A 22,727-nucleotide genomic window follows, 5' to 3' on the forward strand; every position below is an offset into this window, starting at 1 on the left:
CCCGCCCCGTGCCCCGCGGTACCTTGGCCCGGCGGAGCAGCAGCGCCCGCTCCCAGTGCATGTCTCCCGCCGGGGGCCCGCATGGCTCCGCCGCCGCCGCGCCCCACCTGGGCCCGGCCCCGCCCGGCCCCGCCCCTTAAAGGCGCAGCGCCCGCCCGCGCAGCGCCCGGCCCCGCGAAGGGCGCCCCGTTCCGGGAGGGAGGCCTTTCGCCGGCCGGGCCGGGCGCCCACCGGGCGGCAGCCCGTCCCCTGCCCTGCCGCCGGCACCCGCGGCCCAGAACAGCCTCCGCCCGGCTCGGCCGCCCCCGCCGCGGTCCCCGGGGCCGCCCCGAGCCCCGGCCGGGCAAACCGCGTCCGACGGCGTGTCGGAGCGTAACAGGCGGCCGCAGGTGCCCGGGCGCGCCCCGGCGCTGCAGAGGGGCTTCTGGACGGGGGAGGAGCGGGGGCCGCGGGGAAGAAGAGCTGAATGCTGCGAGGAGACGGCGCCCGGCTGCCGCCAGCCCCCGAGGGCGCGGAAAGGGCGGGCAGCGCCTCCCCCGTTAGGGCGAGGGGAGGGCCGGAGGGGGAGGGCGCAGGGCCCGGCCGGGCCGCGGCTTCTGCAGAGCGGAGTGCTCGTTCCCCTCCCCTATTTACTCTCGAGACTCGATCGGTTACGAACCCCTTCACTTCCAGACGACGTCACCATCGCTTCTCATGCGTAATACCGTTGTGCTTACTGAGGTCTGGCAGTAATTTGAAAGGTGAAGTCTGAAAATGATACTTGGTACCACTTCCATTTACATTTTCAAAAAAGAAATCCGTTTCAATTGGTTTTAAACCACGCAAAACCAAATACACGTTTTGGCTTCTGTAGACACGGCAAACGGCCCTATAGCATGTTGGATAAACAAGTTGTGATTCATGCCCTGCACATTTAAGCAAACAAGCTTTAATGTATGCATTTCTATTTCTCCCTGGACCCAGCAGCTTGATTCAAACACTGGGCAGCATCCCAGATTATTTTATTTAAATAACCACCAGCTAACTCATAGCTTACTCCCCAAATGCAGAACACACTTCTATATTTGTCTTGTGAATATACACTTTACAAACCAAAACATGCTACTAGAGTTAATTGCATCCCTCTCTCTAGTTTCAGTATTCTACATTTAATGCAACAAAATTAACATCCTGCAGTAGACAGGCAGCACCGTCGTGTGCTGCAGCAACACCAGCTAGCACCGAGCAGGGTCAGCAAGGCTCTTTCCCAGCACCTTCACACTGAGGTTCTCTGTTTGCTGTCACATCAATAGGAAAACCAATTAGACATATGGAAAACTTGGCTAATTTATTTTCTAGAGGAGTTCAGTTGCTGGAAACCACAGAGTATCAGTTTCCAGTCTGTAGTGACTGCAGAAATATCAACTGCTCTCTTAAGCGCGTTTAGTTGTAGAAACCCTGGATGTCTGGATAGATTAATGGAAAATTAGTGCTGAGAATTCATATTAATCAGTGGGACCAACAATATGCATGACATTAGTACTGTATAGAGAATATGCTGTCTCTGAGATCTAGGGACGTGTATTTCGGAGTAGTACGCATTCGGTAAGATACCTCTTCTTGGAATTTGTAATTTCATTAAGATTTTCCTAGGACTGTCACTGATCCGATTTCTTCATATGGTCTAGAAGGAAACAAAGATCCTGCGTGCACAGGGCACGCCTGACCTAGAGAGTGTCAACCAACTCCCCGTGGCATAACGGCTTAGTTCCTTGTCCACAGAGCCTTTATGCGCAACAGCACACAGCTCGATTTACTGCTTTGCCAACTTGCCATAATCCGTAAAGCGGCACAGCATAGACTTTTGTATTCAGCACACTGATACAATCTTATTACTCCTCTTAATTGCCTTACAAAACAAGCTGGCTTCTCAAAAAACACCCTATCAATCCATTTGTAACAATCTGTATCTACTCCAGAGGAAGAAAATTTTAGTATGAATGGCAGTGGAAAAAAGAAAGATCTGCAAATTTGATGCAAATTTTTCAGAAAGTAATTTGCAATAACTCTTTTTTTTCCCCATAAATACATACTTTTGTATTGGGCAGTGGTAAAGGTGAGTGAGAGCGCGACTGACCCAGCGTCCCAGAACCAAACAACTGTTGATCACGTTGGGCTGTCAGCTCTTCCACAGCACAGATTTGCTCTGAGCTGAAATTTGCACATTTCGGTGTCGTAGAACTAATGGGACTTCAACATTACTTTGCAATAAAGAGTTTCTATCGGCTTAATTTACTCCCAGTTGGTTCTAATTAGTGTGTATGTGTGTGTGTGGATAATTACTAAAAACTACACTAATAGTACACTCCTCCTCTCAGACATGAGTTTTGTGAGAAAAAAAACTTTGTAGAAACTTTTTCTCCCCCCCCCCCCCCCCAAGTCAATTGACTTCAGCGTATCTCCTCAGGTTACCTTCCTATACCTGTGACAGAAAATAAACTAGAACAGATATAGTAGAATAAACCATGTTGGGATAATCACTTTAAAATTACCAGCTGTGTGGATATTATTCTGGAATAACAAGGGTTTTTTCCAATTAAAAAGCAAACGGCTGTACAAAGTGCTATTCTATAACAGAACTGAGATAATTTAAGTACCTTCTCTGTATTGACAAGGCTTTAGAAAGGGAAGACTCAGCACAAACTGGGTCCCTGGGAAATGCTGGTGACATATTATTGATTTAAGATGACTGGCAATCTGTCCTGAAAAGATGCTGGTAAATTAAATACTGTAATGGTCAATGTTTGTATAAAAACAGGGATTACAATTCAATTAGTCAATCTCCCTTGCAATACAATTTTCCAGTACATCGAGTCAGTCCAGATAGAGTGGACCTGCATGACCTCCTACCAGGAGGTATACTGAAAACTGCTTTGGTGTTATGCTGTGAACCGAATGAAACCATGTGAGGACCTTATGCTTTCTCCCCCTCAAGATCTTATGACATTCCTAGCACTTTCAACACTGTCAGGCTCTCCCTCCTGTAAAAGTTTTTCTATGTATCTATTCTGCAACACACAGCCCAAAAAGAACCTATGATTTTGCCTTTTGGTGTCGCTGAAGATTAAACACAACAGTTCCTTTAAAGGTGTTTCACCCTTCTTTTAAAACTGCTTCAGTAAATGCACATACCACAGAGTCATTCACGAAGAAGATGGATTGTTTTTTTTTAAACAAGCAGGGCAGCTGGCTTAAGCAAACAGCAGAATTCAGAGCAAGCCTACTGTAAGGAGATTGCTCAGCTCCTGCTTCCTCCTCCCTTATTTGGAGCTTTAAAAATGTGACTGGAAAGCGTCATGTTACTTGGAATAAAAATATATAGGGCAAGGTGAGACAGGGGAGCTGAGAATGCGAGCCACTGAGAGCAGCCCAGAAGGCAGCTAACAGTGCCTAAGATGCCCGGATTAATCATGCTTCCTGGTGACTGAGCACCCCAAGTGGCAGTGAAAACTAATCACGAAAAAATTCTGAAGTTGTTTTGTTTCCTTTCCCCCACGGTGCTGAAGGCAGTACAGTGATACAAGCAGAAAAATCTAGGAGACTCATACAAAGTCATAAGTTTTAGACTTCCTGTTTGGAAACTCCCCTCGTTATCAGCATCGTTAGCGCGCGGCTGGCCAAGACGGTGTGCTGCAGGTGCAGGGACAGGCACGGGGAGCAGCTGAGGCACAGCCACTTGGGCCAACCCCTCCGCACGAGTGGGCAGATGGTCTCCCGCCTCAGGCACGCACAGGAGTGGAGACCTGCAGTCTCTGATGACAGATACAAGACAGGTAGTTCATTAGTAAATAAGCTCTCTAATTAACACCTTAGGGAATAAAAATTAGAGGGGAGAAAAAAGAGCGTCCTTCATGTCTGACCACATTTGCAGAGTTACAGCACCCAAAGGTGTGTGTCTGCCCCATGGCCCCCGGGCCCCGCTCTGTCGGACCCCCGCAAGGCTGGGACCAGCTCGCCCAGCACCCTGCAGAGCACACATCCTGCCGACTGGCGCATCCCGAGGCCTCAGGTGACACCGGAGGTACGTGGAGTGCCCTCTCTGATCTGAGACGAGAAGCAAGGGCCTGACTGCTTCCTCTTTGTATTCCCAGAACACGCCCTGTATTTATTGCAACTATTAACTGAATGCTCGATATAAAGTAATTACTTTTCACCTCCTTCAAGTCTCCTTACACTTTCAGCTGGATACAGAATTATTTACTTCCTGCCCCCATCTGCTGAGTGATGCCTCTGAACTCCAAGCTGACAAATTATTTTAAGGTACCTTTATATGAAACTTTTTTTTTTGGGGGGGGGGAACCCACCACAAATTAATGCAAATAAACAAGACAGTGAAAAATAAAAGCGCTTAAGAAAGTTCTTTGCAGAAAAAAAAACCCCACAAAACAACCAAACCCCCACAAAACAACCAAACCCCCACAAAACAACCAAACCCCCACAAAACAGTGGGTTTTGAAAATGGACAGTACTGCTATAAAGATAGGACCAAAATTATTTTGGAAAATATTTTACTTGACCAGTTGCTTATGGACTGCTGCTGATGGAGAAACCAAATGCCAGGGAAAAGGAGGTTTTTTTACTTGCTGCTTTGCTGCAAACCATAGCTGGGTGAATGGACCTTGGCAAATTCTCACGTTTCCAATGGACTTACTCCTGTGTATTTGTCAGCATGGAATACTGTATATTATTTTTCCTTCTAAAAGATAAAAAGATGTCAAACTGCACTAAGTAGAAGATTTAGAGAGAGTATAACGACAATGTTCAGGATCAAGTCCCTTTAGATTCAAGAAATTTTGTGAGTAGGAAGATATCCATAAAAAAGGGGGCCTGAGATTACTTAAAATGCATGATTCTCAAATTTAGCTTTAATTTTCTTGTTTCCATCCCAACATGTTCTTGGCAATGTTTCTTATTTTGAGGAGTCAAAGGAGGCTTAAGGAGAATACCTTTTACTGCTTTTCCTACAGGGGTGACTTAAACACTAGCACACGAACATCTGTTTACCAAACCATGTGTCACATGAAGCAGAATCAATCTTTTGGATGCTGCTGCAGTTTCCACTGAATTAGTAACAACCCCAAATTCACATTAGTTCCACAAGTCCTGCACTTCAGGAAGAGCTGTCTTTTTAAGAGGTATGAGACAGAGCGCCTGACAACCTATGGCTGTAGAAAAACCACAACTCTTGATACAGGGACAGGGCTGTTAACCTCAGTGTCTTGTAATTACACTGTAATTTCTCATTTGGCCCTGCATTTTTCCTCATTTCTCTCTACTTCAGTATTTGTACAGTGCAAAAAATGTGCTGAGGCCACTAGGCCTAAGTATCATTATACATCTGCATTAAACCACCTAAATGCACGTTTGTATGAAGCCATGCACAGAATCCCTGTGAGGTACAATGAAGAGATATTTAAACATCACAAATTACTACAAGGTACCTTCAATATATTCAATTAAATGCAATTGACAGCCAGAAGTCACCTCCCTGCATGACACCTACAGCATGCAATTCTTTAAACATCTGAGTAAAGGTGATATCAACCCTACTCTCCTGTGAGTAGGCAGCGTGTAGGGTCTGTACTGGATCTGATAAAGACATAGCATATTGCAAAATTTATCATGGGCCCCAAAGTAAACAAGAAAAGCAATACAAATTACTCTGCCTGACCCACCTGGGCGATGCAATAAGCTATTTGTGACCTACGGTTGAGATAGCTTTTTCTAATGCTTTGCTTTTTAAAGGATGTCACAGAATCACAGATTGGTTGAGGCTGGAAGGGACCTCTGGAGGTCATCTGGTCCGACACCCTGCTCAGGGAGGGCCACCAAGGGCCACCTGTCCAGGACCGTGTCCAGGCGGCTTTTGAGCACCTCCAAGAATGGAGATTCCACACCCACATGTTACATTTGTGTATATGTCTGTAATAAAAAACTTGGACCTGTAACCCTTTTTGTCTGTCTGCTGCAACACTGCCACACATTTGATACTACCAACTCTTTGGTTCACTATTTATTTCAAATTGCATGTTTCTATCATTGCAAATCCTGTGTAATAGCATATAAGGGAGAAGATTTCTCCTCATTCACCTCTCGACTAAATACAGACAGAAGATCCAAATACTGCTGCACTGAACCATCCCTAGAAACACAACAGTCCATTCACGTGTGGATTCATTTAAGAATCCACCTTCCCTCAGCAAGCGCCCAGTGTGCATACATGCTCCTGCACTACGTAACATCTGCCTTGGCTTTACTGCCAAGAAGAATACAAAAGAAAAACAAAGAACAGGTCCAGTGTGATTCCTCACGACACACTGTGCAGTTATTCTGCAAAATTTTACTGGCCAATTGAATCTTCAGAAACTACAGCAGCTTTGCATTTTAAACAGGCTTCCATCTACTTACCCACAGAAACTGCTGGTCATCACTGCCAGCAACTGTTTTGAGCTGTCCCTATTACACTCCTAAATCCAAATCAAAACCAAAACTGGATAAGGAAAGCACACAAACAGATGTACAGCTCAAGGAAGTCTTGCTGTGTATTTTTCATAGTATAGCTCATTGGTTAGATTACAATTGGGGTTTCTAAAAGAGATAAACAGCCTTTGCCTGCGGGCAATTAACCCTCAAAATGATGGGAAGATCATCCTGGTTATGGAAAAAAACACCATGAGAAAACAAAAATGAAAAATAACCCTAAAAAAAAAAATACAATCCAAATACAATCCCTTTGCCTGCCTAAGATAACAGCTAGAGCAAGGAACCAACGCTGGTAACACCAAGAGGAAATGGCTTTATACTTTACTCACAGTAGTTAAACAATCATGAGTGATGATTACTACAACACGTGTGCGCTCATGGTACATCTGCCAACCCAGAGCCATGTATGTGGTTCCCAGCATTCCCGCACGTCCTCACTCTGCAGAAAGGGGAAGAGATGGCAGATACCTAACAAGGGATAGAAGGGCTAGTCGGCAACCGCAACAGAGCAACATTTTACAATATGCTCAAGAGACTTGCATGTGATTTAGCATTCCTTTTCTCTGGTGGTGGTGCCAAGTTAAGCAGCTCCCTGCCTAACTTTGTATTGGCACAGCAAGGGGACAGAAAGAACAACCACCCCCTGCAGGGCCGAGGTGCGAGCTAACCTGGGGACTGACCCGCATAAGGAACTTGGAGATGTTTTTATTCTCACCAAGTTCCCAAACCTGGTTCACCATAAGGCTCCACACACTGTGTACCAGCAGGACTGCAGGAACACTACAGGAGGGAAAAGTGACCTGGGACTGCTTAAGTTGGCGCTGATGCCAAAAGAAACATACATCAAGCTATGGCCTGAGGTACACATACAAACCCTCACCCACAACTTGATATGTGGTAAAGCCAGCTGCAGCATGACTCTCCCACAGCCTTGTCACCTAATTCAATATGAAATGGAGGTGTGACTTCATATGCTGCTTCAAGTGTCAGAAACAGAGTTTAGCTAAAAAGCAACCAGCTATATTTTCCTCATATCTGTCAGCGGCAGAAATCTCCAAAGGAGACCAATATTTCAACTTCAGCAGTCGCTAGGGGGCGGGGAGAACGGTGGAAGATGCTGCTGCCACATGACATTGTACTTGCTGTATGAGAAAGAATTGCATGCGGCATCCATCACAACCAACGTAACCTATTCCACAGGGGAGCTTCACGAAAGTCTCTGTTAGTACAGTACAATCGCTGATCATTGGGCGTTCCCTGCAGCACAGCGCTTCCAGCACGGTAGAGCTTGGCGGGCTCTACATGTTCCCCCTGTTTGAATCTACCTGTCTGGGGCACCATGCCTCTCGGGAAGCAAATGCTATCACTTACTAACTGGTTAAGAGATAACTGAAGCTACAAAGCTGACTTACACCTTTCCCACCTGCGGTTCACGCACATGCATCCCTGACTGCCAGTCAGCCAGGAGCGGTGGGCTGAGGCAAAGAACACCACGCAAGCTGTTTCCTCAGACAGGATGGAGACACGAAGGACCAGGCACCAGCTCTGCCTGCAAGTATTTATTTACACCCTAGAGACAGAAGGGGACTGACATAACACAGTGTAACACCTCCCTGAAGATGATGTCTCTGGCTCCTTTAACTCTTTTTAAAAACCCAGTTGCTGCCAAAGACCTTACCTTTGACCTCAAACTTCTGAAATCTTGAGAAAAGATATTTTTGAATGCAAAAGAGTAAGGCTTGGTGGTACAATTCAGTAATGGTTTTCCAGACCTACAGACTAGTCAAGAAGAAAATCAGCGGTGCTGGTTGAATAAACGGGGCAGTAACACCGACATTATGGGTAAGGCAAGTCCAAGGGAGTGAATAATACAATCTGAATGGAAAAATAGGAAAGAACTGAATTATACACAAGGGCTTGCAGGAACTTGATTTTTGAGGTGAAAAAGGATGACACAGCAAAAGATATGGCCAAAATAACATTAATGGATGTTTATTTTAGTAGCTGCAGATTTTTAATCAAGGGGGGACTGCCAATCAGGCCAAAAGTTACAATAACAAGGATAGGAAATGAGGTAAAGCTGAACAAAAATTAAGTATAGGAACTGGGAGGAGAGGGTGGGTTTGGAAACAAGTTTATACAAGCTTTTATCAGGAAGTGACTGTGTAAAATGACACGGATTTTTTGTGGTTTTGGGGTTTTTTTTTAAACTCATTCTGGTTTCCTGAGTATGTCCAAATCACATCTCATTACCTTAGAGACAAAATGATTGTTAGCACTTCCCAGAGAGTAGTTTGAGGATTTTTTATGCTTCAAGCTGCTATCTGATAAATACAGATTATTATTGCATCTTACGTATTCATTTGTAAAGAACAGAGTTCAATTTTCAAATTGCAAGTTAAATTTGACTTGCAAAGCAATGGAGCAAACTGGGTCTGGAGTCTGGGAGAACAAATGTCTCTGCGTGATCATGCTGCACATGCGAGAGCAAGGATTTCCCCCCTTCTTCAGGAGATTTTTCTCTGCTGAAGTTTAACATGCAAGTCATCTCCAAGTATTTATTCTAAAGGGCTCCTGTACATGAGCACAGCAACTGCACTTCTACACTTACTTAACTTCTTTTTATTTTGCTTTAGTTGTAGTATCTTCTGCAGGTGCAACACAGAGTGTGACTGTAACCAAAATTCATGCTGGAAGCAGTTGATCCCATCAACAGTTTATACAAAAAGATAAACATTTCAAAACAGAAGGATTCATGTTTCCTGTGAACATATTTCTTTGTCATTCCTGTATAGCATTTCTTGACATATTGTTCCCTTATTTAAAGCCTTTCTAATATAACATACACATAGTACATCAGTTAATATTACACTTGCCAGAAAGCTACGCAATAGAGCTGGCTTCAGAGATTCCTTTCCTGTTCAAACACAGCTTGTTGTTTAGCTCCAAGTGCTGCAGGGTGCTCCTGCATTAGCACCAGCTAAATCCATAAGATTGCTCGAAGTGGCAAACTTAGCTTGTCAAGGACAAGGAGAAGCAATGTAGGCAAGGACAGTCACTACAGCACAAGAACACCCATGCTCCCTGGGGCTGCAGACACAAGGCACGTGTGCCTTCAGAAACCAGGAAGAAGAAAACACTAAACAAGTTGCCGACTGAGGTTAAACCATGACAGACATCAAAGAGAAAGGTGTGTTCAAGGGATGACGAATACCCAGCAGAGTAAGGCAACAGGGCACTTGTCTAGAAATCCATAGCAAACACTGAATTAACCAAATACTGAAATCACTATGTTGCTTTCTGTATTCTTGTAAAAAGTGAGAAGCCTCATCTAGAACTCCATCTAGAGACAAATCTTACTGCAGCAGCATCTCCACAACACAAGGTGAAATGCTCAGGCTACCCTGACAGCAGAACCGCCCATATCTGATTTAGAGAGCACAGAACATGGTATCTTATGCTCACTACTTCTCCCTCCAGCTCTCAAAAGGCGATGTATTAGCCTGATGTTACACATGCCAAGATGCAAAGTATGCAGATCTATCAGCCTGGAATGTGGACTATAAATAAACCCCTCCTTTCTTACTGCCCTCTACCTCAGCAGTCTGTACCACTTCAACTCTGCATTTCTAACAGAGCTGTTCCCAAGAGCCACCTGTGTGTCACTTTTATTATGAAGACTGATGAATGCAGTGAGAAAAAGTACACGTCCCAGTATAGGAGATCCAGATCTTTGCAAAGGAAAATAATGAGTCTATTGAAGAAATGTGATTAGACATACATGCTTCAAACACAACAGTAACACTATGAAATTTCTCAACCATGTCTTCTGCAGATGATAACAAACCCTAGGCAAACATTCATCTACGGCAAAGGCAAAGGGCAAAAAAAAGTCTGGATCCTGTATTTCTTTTTTCTCCAAACATTGGAGCCACAATGCACTGGAGAGCTAACTGCAACAACTCGAAGACAAATATCTTCTATTTTGCATTGGAGATCACCATGTCAAAGCCCTTACTGTCTCTCTTCAATATTTAATAAATGTGGGGGGAAATTACAGGTTACTGTTAACTCAGACTTGTGAAAGGGCAATGCCTAGCTACACAGCTAAATGAAACCAAAGAAAAGTACTTATTCATTTCTGAAGGTCACCGACTCCATGGGAAGCAGTACGCTCTCACTCTTTTTTTACCTGGAGGAAAAATATGATTCTGCAGTTTGTGTACTACTTCCTGAAAATACATTTTGCACAGCTAAAACAGCAAAACAAGAGGTCACATTTAAAAAGCTACCAATCCAAACATCTCCCTCTGACATCGGGCTGCATTTACTGGCCCCTTCTTTCATCGTTCATTGTATCATACAAGCCAAACCCCAAAACAACAAAACCAGGAAACCCCAAAAAGCAGCACCACGTTTGATCTTGCTTATAGATTGCAACACTCACTCAGACAGGAGCCTTTTTCATACTTCCCAGCTTCCGAAGTGAAGAAAAGCTATATAAAAAACCAACCACAGAAATTCAACAGCAGTGCCTGGAGGAAAATGCAGCGTTTCCAAGGCTGATGCCACAAAATGAGGTCAAGTTCTACTGGAGATTTAAATAAAACAGCCAAATAAGATAACTAATGCTGTTCTAGCGATGCTCCACAATCTTCTCACCTTCACAGGCTCACAGAAGTCCCTTTCACAGCACACGCAGGTACAGCAGCACCACATAAACATCACCGCGTGGCCATCTGCAGCCCTGGCCCCAGTGCTAGGTACTGCTCGGGCAGCCTCCCGCACTGCCTACCCGGCTCTATCCATCTGCCAGACTGAGAGGGCTCTGGGCACTCGCTGTATAAACAGAGCGCCTCTGCCAAAACAAGCATCGCTGTGTGCAGAGCTCCTGTGCTGCTGATGCAAACCAACAGTTAGGCTCAGAGCTCACAGGCAGGCTATGCACCTCTCCTTCAGCTGGGAGCATCTGCTTCAGACACAGAAAAGGGCCAGGACTGCGAGACTTAAAGCTACAGGGCCTTCCGTTCTGTGTTCAATGCATGACACTATTTTCAAAGCTGCACCTTTGAGCCAAAAAAATCAGACAGGATAACAGACAGCCAAATCGGGAGCAAATCAATAGAATCAAGGCAACGTATGCGTTCCTCAGCGCACACACAAAACAATGCACTTGGTAGCAAAATTCAAGCAGAATTAAAAATGGAGATTCAAAGATGCACAGCAGGACATAAATCCACCTATAAACTATATGCTCTATTTACAGCATCACTGAAACACTGCTATTTAAAAATCACTAAATAAAATTTTCAGAAGATTAATGTGATCTCCTGGAAGGCTGAAACTCTAATTAGAAAGTAATTGTGACATAAGGACTCAAGTACAAAACAGAGCCAGCAACAGCTTTTTTACCGCAGCTGTCACAGGTGCAAGAAGAAACCTCACCACCTCTTAACCACTACCCTCCACCTCCTTGTCAAAGAAAAGGTGTTTTACTGTCATATTTAGAAGATATAAAGCAAAGGCTCATCATCCTGTTTGTGACAGCTCTGACCCACAGCACCTTATGCCATCAAGCCCTACTCCTTCAGATTCATTTTTAAAAAGCCACCCTCACCTCATGGCTGCTTCTCCCCTTGCTCTTCTCCTCTGTCTCGCTGATATTTCCTGTTTGTAGCCAATAGTATTACTCACCTAGGATAGAGATAGATGATCACAAAGCCAAGCCATATATAATCTAAGTTTGAGATCTTCAGAACCATTAATTCAGAGTACGCAAGGTGCTCCCAAGGCTAAAATACCAGGAACTGCCAAAAACGACAGAATGAAAGTGGGCTCTTAGAAGTTTCCTACAGTGTTAGCCATGCAGCATGTTTGCAGCCAGCGTGGATACAAGAACATAACTTTCAATTTTTCTTTTCTGTCTGTCCCTTTGAGCCAGATGACTCTTAGAGCCTCTGACAGACATTATGGTGGTTGCGTTTGGTAGGTTTGGGGGTTTTTTTTAATCATTCTCTTGCAGTAATGCACAGGTAATGTATAAGTTTGACCCCATGTTGCTTTCCAAAGTCCAATCCCTTTCGAGGTGAAGAAATTCTGCACTGGCATGTTAATTCATAAAATATAAATTTCAGCAACGTAACCAAGGAGAAAAATCTTGACTGACTCAAAACAGGGGCAGTGTAGAAGAAAATATTACTAAGAGCAAGATTCAGTTTTCATTACAAAAAAAGAGAAAAAAAGAGGAATTGAAACCTGAAAACGTGTTCTGTAGGAACAGGGTTAGAGGAAAAACATCTAAAAAAACCCCATTGTCTTAAATTATACTGGTATGTCAGGTGGCATTTCTGGAAAAGCATTACGACAAAAGAGCAAGTATATTGTAAGGGGCATTTAGAACAGGAACTGAGAATGAAAACATTACATAGGAAAAGAACAATGAAGTCTGATTCATGCAGAAGACAAGCCATGTTGGTGTGGACATATTGGAAGATACATCCACAAAAAAAGCATTTTGTGATGTTAGAGAACAGGATGTGAAGGGCAAAGGATGAAGGGAAAGGAAAAAGGAAGGTGGTGATCAGAACAGTACATGGTACAATTCTGCAACTGGGCTGCACGCAGTCACCGAATTGTAATACACCGCACCGGTCTCTGGCATAGATCTGGGTTCTGCAGTGGAGAGTTTACTGTCATTTTGCCTGGCATGAACATGCAGCAACAAGTACCAGCATTGCTGTATCAGTAACGCCTGCTCCTAATCCTATTCTGTAATGCATTGCTACAACATAAGCTGCCTCAAAGCCATTCCTTGCTCAGCAGGTCTGCGCGCTAGGTAAAGAGATCCCAGGAAGCACTACTGCAATAACTGAAGCAGAAATGTGTCCAGAACGTGAATGAAAATGAAAACAACGTAACTTACCATATTACTATATATTCAAAACTGCAATGTAGTGCCATGAAAATGATTGCAAAAACCAGAAATTCAGGAAATCTAATTCAACCAACATTTGTATTACCATTTCTCTGTGGGTATTCTCAGGGTTAAATGGTAAAAGGGTCTCTAAAAATTGATTACCTTACAGGAATATTAGATACTGAGATTCTCTGATCACAAGAGCACTACTCTAACAAATGGCACACAGAATTCAATCTAGCAAAGCTGTTGTAAAGAAGGCTTTTAAAAAGAAATGTTGGTATTACTCACTGACCTATACCAAATGAGGATCCCACCCCACATTTCCAAAATCTTTGAAATCAGCCAGTCATCCAGGGCATGCAGGAGAGTTTTACAACAATGCACTGCACTGCATTGCACAATGCTGCATTGCGCTGCACATCTGCCAGATAACTTCTGACTTTATCAGCTGTGCTCCAGAACAACTAGAAGCAAGAACCAGACCAAAAGGCGTCCACCCTGTTGCAAGAGTCTAGTGAGAAATCTCCGATAAAAAAAACTGTCCAGGGTAAATACAGAAACAGAAACAATTTCTATACTTGTGCAAGTTCAGGGCACACACTAGATTTTGCATCACATTCCAACACAATGACAATAAATTTAAAAAAAAAAAAAAAGTCACAATTCACATTTTTAAGGAACTGCCTTACACTTTTATGGCAGATGTCACCCTTGAAAAACAGTATCTATACTGAGAAACCTCCATATATTTGGAGAAATCTGAATACTGCCAAATACTAAGTAATGCAAAATATGAAGCCATAGAGTGAGAAACTGGTGGAAAATTCAAGAACTGAGTTGTGATCATGCTTTCACTGTGCTGTTCCCTAAATCTATTAATGATAGCAGATCCCATCTAACAGAGGTGAAAGGGAAGGGAGGTGAAATTTCTTGTACAGAATGTCATTAGCCTTATTTAGGAAGCAGCTTATGTTGGGTACAATCCAGCTTGATTCACAGGAATTCTACTACTATTCAGATAGATCATTTCACCATATAAAGCAACAAACAAATCCATGAAAATCCATGAAAATATGCTCATTATTCTACTTAATATGATCATACAGCCTTCACAAGCTTTACAGAGTAATAAAACCAAAACCAACCTACCAGGCTGAATATCACCTCCATTAAGAGAAATCAGCTTCACTCCTCATCAAAGAGGAATGCATGTTTTCTTCAGTAAGTTTTGTTACACTCCCAAAGTGTGGCAACAGTGCACTGATGTTCCGTGCTGTTAAGAGTAGACTTCTATACCCACAAAGAAATAGAAACATCATAAAAAGAGCACCGACAGCTACTCTTCTATGCAAATGAAATACAAACAACTCTGGCAAGCTGCAACCCAGCCGTAAGCCTGTGCAAGTCTCATTGCTGCATCGACTCCCGTGGTGCTGCCGCCCACGCCTCAGTTCTCCTAAAGCCTCGCACAGCAGAAGACGATGACTACCACAGCAGAAGCCAGATGATGGGATCGAGCCTCAGTAACGTGGGGGGACACAGATGTTCCCAGGTGGCCAAGCCAAGAACAGAAAAAGCCTCATAAATCGAGACAGGACTGAGAAAGGCAGGGAGGGGATGGGGGCACCAAGCACCCACGCTCGAACGCAGCCCTTCACTGCTCCAGGCGGTCTCCCCGCACCTTCCCTCGGCCTCTGCCAGCGAGTCCCCCAGCTGCATGAGCAGCAAGGGAGGTGCAGCGACGGGTAGCTCGTTTGCATTCCACAGCATTTCTTTCCTGAAGTTACTTAGTAAAACTGGAGAGAGGAGGCATGGGGAAAGAAAAGAAAAAGGGGGGGGGGGGGGCAAATGAGCTTTGATGCAGCTTAAAAACTTATGGAGATTAGATGCTCATATGACCCCTATAACAAGATGAGAACTCTTTCTAAGACCCCTTAAAACCAAGAAGTTTAGGGAAAAAAATACAGTAGGGGCTAGATCCATATATTTGGGGAAATCTGAATGCTGCCAAATATTAAGTAATGCAAAATATGAAGCAAGAGAGTGAGAAAGTGGTGGAAAATTCAAGAACTGAGTTGCGATCATGCTTTCACTGTGCTGTTCCCTAAAGTGGTGCTTAGGCTGTGGAGGAAAGGCGACCTCCACACCCCCTCCCTCACCTAGAGTATTTCTCATGTGAAATGCCTCTTTTGAACGCCTGAGGTGCACATCCAACTGATAGGAAGAGAAGCCAGTGTTAGCAAGCTCCTCATAGCCACAACTGAACATCAGTTCATCATGCATCAGTGAAATTGGGAAAACGAGGACACAAAAGTAACAGTTACAGGAAGACAAAACCCTGAAACTGAAACAGCAGAAGAGTCTTAAAATGCAGACTATAATTACCAGAAGAAAACTGGGCCAGCACCATAGCAGGACATCCTTGATTTGGCTCCAAGTCCTCAACAGATACCAGGAGCAGAGGGCTCAGGACCGGGGCTGGGCACCGTGGGGGCACAGCCGGGCACAGGGCGGCTGCCCCCGCCACCCCCAGGACCTGCCTCCCTGGGACCCTACACGCAGCCCCGCTGCAGGATCAACCCGCTCGCTGCTGAAACCAAGCATACTGCTGGTGTACCAGGTGTGCCCTCAGCAGTATTTCAAGTGATCCAAGGCCCACAGTGCTGTGGACACGTTTAAGAGAAAAATCAGATTCACATTTTGCTAGTTTATTTGACATATATGATATAACTTTGTCCTGTCAAGCTTGGGACATTGCAGTTTCTAAAGCTTCATGGTTTGGATTTCTAAACTCCATTACTCACTATTGAGACCACTGCACATAAAGACACTGGAATAGCAGGTACAACTGATACACAGCAGAGGTAGGTGGGAAAGCAAGCGTGTGCTCAAACCCTGCATGCTAGTGCTAAAACCATAGCCTTATCAGAGCTAATCCTGGCACAGCCTTCTTGTGCAGCAGAAACTGGATCACTCCATTTTATACAAAGCTACATAAAATCAGAGAGGAATATTTGGAGAAATAGAGGCTGAGCTCTGAATTCAACAAGTGCAAACCAGAAGCTTCAGTAATCTGTGGCAAAGTAAACGTATGGTCTTTTTTTTTTTTTTTAAATCCAGTACTGAAACTAGTCATCAGTTAAGATCCTGGGTTTGGAATACCTGTTCAGACACAGGTTTTATACTTGTACAGGTCCTGCTTCTTAGCGATTCAGGAAGGATTACTAAGAGGCCAACCTAGTGCTTGCACACAGAACTTCAGTAAAAGGAGAGTAAGTTGGAGTATCAGCCCCTTTCACTCTCTCTTTCTGGGTACAGGAAAACTGCGAGACTCATGAAATCAAGATCTGCTTTGAACCTTCTGAATCAGGTTCTCCAAGTGAAGGATGACAGGTAAGAGGGAGGAGAGCTGCAAAGCCAAGCAAGTGGTATGAACCAAATTACAAGGTGGTAAGGTGCAAGCACTTGGTATCAGCACATCAAATTACTAATATTAGGTTAGACATCTAGAGACATCCCATGACCAACATAAGAGATGAAAACAAAAAAAAAAACCCCAAAAAAAACCCCCAGACTCAGCCTTCTCTCATGCCCAAATTATTTCATCTCCTCTTCTGCATCAAATGCAGACAAAATCAATCACAAACGTCAGAGCAGGCTAGAAGACTCTCACAGGTGATGGACTCTTTCAACTCCGTATACAGACGCAAATGCAGGGCAAACACACTCAAGCAAAACTGCATACATAAGACAGGTCTTACTAAAAATGGGGTTAGACCAAGACAAACTCATCAACTTCAAGGTATGCAAGGACTCCTGCAATACAACTTCTGTCTCTTTACACACCAGGAGATTTTTTACACTTCCAAGTGTAGTTATAAAGAGGGAAAACTTTAAGTTAGTTACGTCAGGGAAAAATTTCCACCTCTGACTGTCTTCAAAGGGGGCACTTAAACAGGTGTACAGCTCAAAAATCTTGAATGTTAATTATAAAAAGCCATCTGAGGAACCTGCTTCTGTCACTGTGTCACTCCCAATAGTTTCAAGACTAAAACTTCAGATAGAGAATCTCTTCCAAATGTGTTAGCCATTGACATATGGATGATGCAGCTTCAGCCCTCCCCTCCAAGGAAAGCGGGATTACACAGTTGCGTAGGATAAAAGAGCAGATGTAGCTGAAGGCGGAATGCTGGCCACTGGAGGAAGCACAGTCCGTGGGGAAACGCTACACGTGACTGCCCCATGCACAGCAAGTTCCAGACAATTAACTAGTCATCACCAGCAGGTAGGGTCGGAAGGAGATGAGCGAGCAGAAAGCAAGGGGGTGTGTGTGTGTGTGTGTGTATGTATGTATGCATGCATGCATGCATAGTAATGAAGGAAGGGAAGCACGTGCACATAAGTGCATATATGAGGAGAAGGAATGAAGGGGAGAAGCAAAGAAACAATTGCTTATTAAAACCTTAAGACAGAAAGACTTACTTGGCAGCCAACAAATTTTAAACAAGTACTACATCCAGCAGCTTATGCATGGATGTGTATGTTAGGTTTTCATTTTCTTAACTCTTGAGACTCACAGGAGTGATAGCTTTTGAAGTTAAATCAGTTTCTTCAACATGTACTTTTTGTGCCTGACTAAATCTGTGGTTATACATTGTAAACACTTTTTCATATCCAAGCTAAACATAATGCAAGTATTTATCAGAATACATGTGTACTGTACAGTGTACACATTAGTTTTATCCACTTGCAATTGTAAAATAGTAAAATTATTGCAAACATTGTCATAGTTTTCAAATCAATAACCTATACTGTCTAGTGTGGTTTTTCTGCCAGTTCAACTAAAGAGGTATGTGTCAGCAACTAAGCATGGAGCACATGGACTAAAAACAAAGCTCATCAAAATCAGCAAACGTTGCCAGAGTTCAACTGGGACTGTTCTCTCAACATCAGTCAACTCATTTTCAGGACTTCAGAAAGAAAACATTCTTTCTAAAGCCCAAAGAATTCATAATTCTCCTGATCTGCTTGAAACATAACAGGCTCAGCTTTCTTCTAACTGAACTAGGAAATCCCCCCTACATAAATCCAAAATGACTGTATTTTTATACAAGGAGTACAAAACAGCTGCTTTACAAGGTACTTAAAGATCACTTCAGCTCCAAAGGACTCTGTTTAGACAGACAGCAGGCTCAAGCAGTTTAAGTCCTTAACCAAAACATGGGCTCCCTAGAAATATGGATCTTCAGGAACTATCTTGCACTTCTTACTAACACTGCAAACCTTATTCTTAATATGGCACTTGAATCCATCAACAAAAAATGTCATCCTCCTTCCCTTTTCATTAGCTCATTCCTGAAGAACAGTTCAGTTTTGTGGCTTTTTCTAAGTCAAGGTAAATGGGATCCTTAACGCTGGGAGCTGCAATAGACACATGACTCATCCCTTTAAAATGTTTCACCTCAGTTTGGGAAGTGCTGCATGACACAATGATGAACAGCAAAGTTTTCCTGTCTTACAGCCTCTACAATGGCTATCATTGACTGGGGTCGCATCACTGCTTATTTGCAGGTCCTAGTTTTCTGAGTACAGTTTTCCCTGTGCTTGGGTTAAAGGGATTTTAGCCACACTGAAAATATCAGCTTGATAAAATACGGAAGAGGAAAGAAAAACAGGAAAGAGAAAGGGACCTCATGTGTTGTGCGCCACAAAACTTCGGGACCCACAAACAGGTATTCTCTCTCAGGAAAGGAAACCTTTCTCCTTAACCTTTTTAAAAGCTACTACTACTGCTTTTAAAGCATGAGGGCTTCAGGGCAAGGAGGACCCCCTTTAAAAACCACTGACTTCAAAATCTTATTTGTTGGACAAATAAAAGATATCTTTCGTATAAAATGACACAACACAATGATAGTTTGTGGTGAAGGTTTAAAATGGGCCATATTACCTACTCTTTCTCTTCACAGCTGGTAAAGCACTAAGCCTTCAGGTAAAGTAAAGATCTTAGAAAGCCAACTACTGACAATTAATGCTGAAAATACGATCTGATAAGCCATTTCAGCCCAGGTTTTGTGCCCATTTTGCAGCTGCTGACAACCTTATAAGCACTTCAAGCTGAACAAGGATATCTCTTGGTAGGAGGTATTGATGTCTTCCACTGTCTCAGTGCAGATGGAAAATCACAAAATCGGACTTTGGCAAGTAGTGGAAGGAACTAATAGAGTTTCAAAATTATTTTATTTAAATACCTAGTTGAATCTTTGCATCTGTTTCTGCAATATGTGATATTAAATATTTAAGAGCTCTCAAAGAATTGGATGTTCACTTCTAAGTTTTGTCCAGATACAGAAATTGGTTATAGTTAACTTTGAACTCATAATTTCGCTAAATTTACACAACTCCTAGAAAGGGCAACACTTAGCAATGAGATTTATATCCTCTAAACTTACCAGTGCATACTATCAGGATAGAAGAGTATCTACACAGTTAATTAATTTACAATATTTGTCTTAAGTAAACAGGTGGAAAAGTTAAGGCTTTATGGTAACAAGTCATTTAAAATGAACACAGATTACTGAAAATTCAAAGATTTGCCTTTATTGGCTAGAACTTTATATTGCCAGTGAAGAGTTAATCAAATGCTAATCACTGAGATTATTGATCCAGGAGATGAGGCATCTTGCGTAAGGCTTTTCGTTAATTAAGTGGTGATTAGTCAGTTTCTGCACAGCTGCAAGAAGACCTAATCAGATATCTGGGCTTGATCCATATTAACCCCCAAAACTGAACGCCGACAGTCTGTTCCCATGCTTACTGCCCAGGGACAAGGGCTAAAGCCATCTTAACATTCTTGCTGGCATATACAAATTACAAAACCGTGTGTGATTATAAAAGCTGCAATAACCTAATGGTATAAGGTACCATTTGAATCAGAAGCACTTTAAGTTAATGCATTATTTAACACTTACCTTCTAATTTAAGCTCCTAGACTTCAAAGTCACTGCATAGAACTGGAGTTCCCCTCCTCTGCACATACCCACTGGGATAGTTTTGACTATATTTGCCTTTTTTAGATTTCACTCAAAGGACGCTCCGTATAGGACTTGTTTTCCTTGTTACTGTTTGCAGTTTCTTGCCCCAGTTTTAATCACCATAAGAAAAACAGCCCTTCCTTTCCCTACACACCTTTCCAGAAGTAATCAAAATGTTTCTACCAGCACTTAATAATGAGAGAGACAGAGAGAGAGAGGTTAGTCCATAAATATTGCACCCTGTAGCCCTGATGTGAAGAGCAGCCGTACTGATGGTACTTTTTATAACCAGTTCAGCACACAATACCAACACTCTGAATCTCGAGGAAGAGACCATGGCAGGCTGTGATGATGCAGCTCAAAACTAAAGTACTACCAAATGACAATCCATAGCCAGAGTTGTTATTAGCCAGTAGATGGCTCCATGAACCAGGTTAGAGAGCAAACTTGTATATGCATAGGCAGATCATCCTTCAGGAGGCTATCAACATCAAGGACGTTTTCACAGGCATTCGCCTGATTACTGCTGCATCAAATCAACTCTCCCACAGTAATGATGAGAGAAATCTGGTTGCCGCCTGCCAAATTGCTACTAGACCAGATCTGCATACATGGTTAAAAAGATGTCCATTTAGAAAAGGACTTCTCAATATTTATAACCTAGTGTGGAGAGACTTTAAAAAGTTTTTGCTGAGCTTGTCTATTCTGGCTATTCATGCAATGATCCAAAACCTCACTTTACGCTGATTTGTTAGTACTGATTAAGCTCCACTTCCAAATGTAAAATGGAACTTTAAAGACTTCCATCCAAAGGACATGCAAAACTGCACTAAATCCCATTAAAGCAAAGGAGATCTTGGTGCAGAAGAAAATGCTAGCTTGGGGGTATAAGATCAAGTCAGAAGTTTGCTGGTCTTGAATGGAAATGGCTGTCTGACTTTCTTTTTTCTTCCTCATGAGAAACCAATTGTCCATCCTTCTTGGTGTATCTGTGCTGTCAGCGGAGCCTGATCTTGTCCAGCTACAGGCTCTGTGTTGCCCCTGGTCTATACTTACACACCTGTTGCTGCATTGCTGAGGAGGCCAAATGGTTCCTCTGAGAAAGACATCTGGAGATCTGGAGTCACAATGACCAAGGTCTGCTCTGGCCAGTCACTGCCTGGATCAGCCCTTTGACATCGCCCAGCAGGTCTCCGCGCTCGGAGTCTCTCACGTTGCTTCCCAGGGTAGCCAACGCACTCTCCCAGTATTATGCTGCGTACTTGGGAGGGCTCTCAGCACGTCATCTTCGGAGGCACACAAAAATAGTAAGGGCAGCAGGGTGCCGCAAGGAGCTGAGGGGTAGCCCTGGCACAGTGTTGCGATGTGGCTAATCCCTCCCAAGGACATTAGCCCTTAGCTGTGCGAACTAGCTTGTGCTTAGACACTGGCATGGATCAGTCCTCAGTGACCGGCCCAGGGGCTACAGTGCTCTGCACACAGACAGTATGGAGGCAGCCTTTGACACCCTTCTGGAAGGGGAAGAAGGTCACCTGTCCTCAGTCTCCACTCCTTTCGATTTTTCCAGATACAGGAAAAACTGACAAATCCAAGATGACTGCCTGCACCTCAGCCCAGAATTAATAGTTGGGGGGTTCACTGACTGCTGCTGCTTCATGGCCATCTGGGATACACTCCACTTCTAGCCATGAGGGAAAGCAAGGGGAAAACAAAGTTAACCTTCGGCAGACCTGCGACCTACAGCAAGAAGGGACCGCTCTGGGCTTGTGCGCTTTCTCTGCCAGCTGCTGGGGGACAACAGCAAGGGACAGGCCTTCAGAGAGAAGGCGGCTCTGGAAGAGAGGGACTCAGTTCCCCTCGAACAAGGTGCAGGGTCGGGATGCACCGATGATGCCTTCGGTGTCTCGACACTATACGCTTCTCAGCTATTACTTTTTTCTGCTGTGACCTTATGGTTGATAGCAGCTAACAACAATCCTCTTTGGGCAGCTGTCGCTGTCGTCGCAGGTGTCCACTACCTGTTTTTGAGGTATGATCCTGACAGGCAGAAGGCAGACTCTCGCATTACCTCCTGTTTCTCCACAGCGGAGGTGGTGCACACACCGGCGATGCTCCGGGCGAGCCTGGGGCACTGCATGGCCGGCAGCTCCCGGCCCCTCGTGCGCCACCTCCAGAGAAGCTTCCGGAGCCTGGCCCGGCCCGGGGCCCCGCCAGCACACCCAGCTATCGCACCCACCTCCGTGTGAACACCCCAC

At 43.9% G+C, this 22,727-nt stretch overlaps 1 protein-coding gene across 12 annotated transcripts in view; it reads right to left on the reverse strand.

The window, feature by feature from the left end:
• Nucleotides 1-22,727, reverse strand: part of TMCC1 (transmembrane and coiled-coil domain family 1) — a 212,795-nt gene that overhangs the window by 15,896 nt on the left and 174,172 nt on the right. The window lies entirely within an intron of this gene.

This window comes from Aptenodytes patagonicus, chromosome 8 (genome assembly GCF_965638725.1).
Source record: "Aptenodytes patagonicus chromosome 8, bAptPat1.pri.cur, whole genome shotgun sequence".
NCBI classification, from domain to species: domain Eukaryota; kingdom Metazoa; phylum Chordata; class Aves; order Sphenisciformes; family Spheniscidae; genus Aptenodytes; species Aptenodytes patagonicus.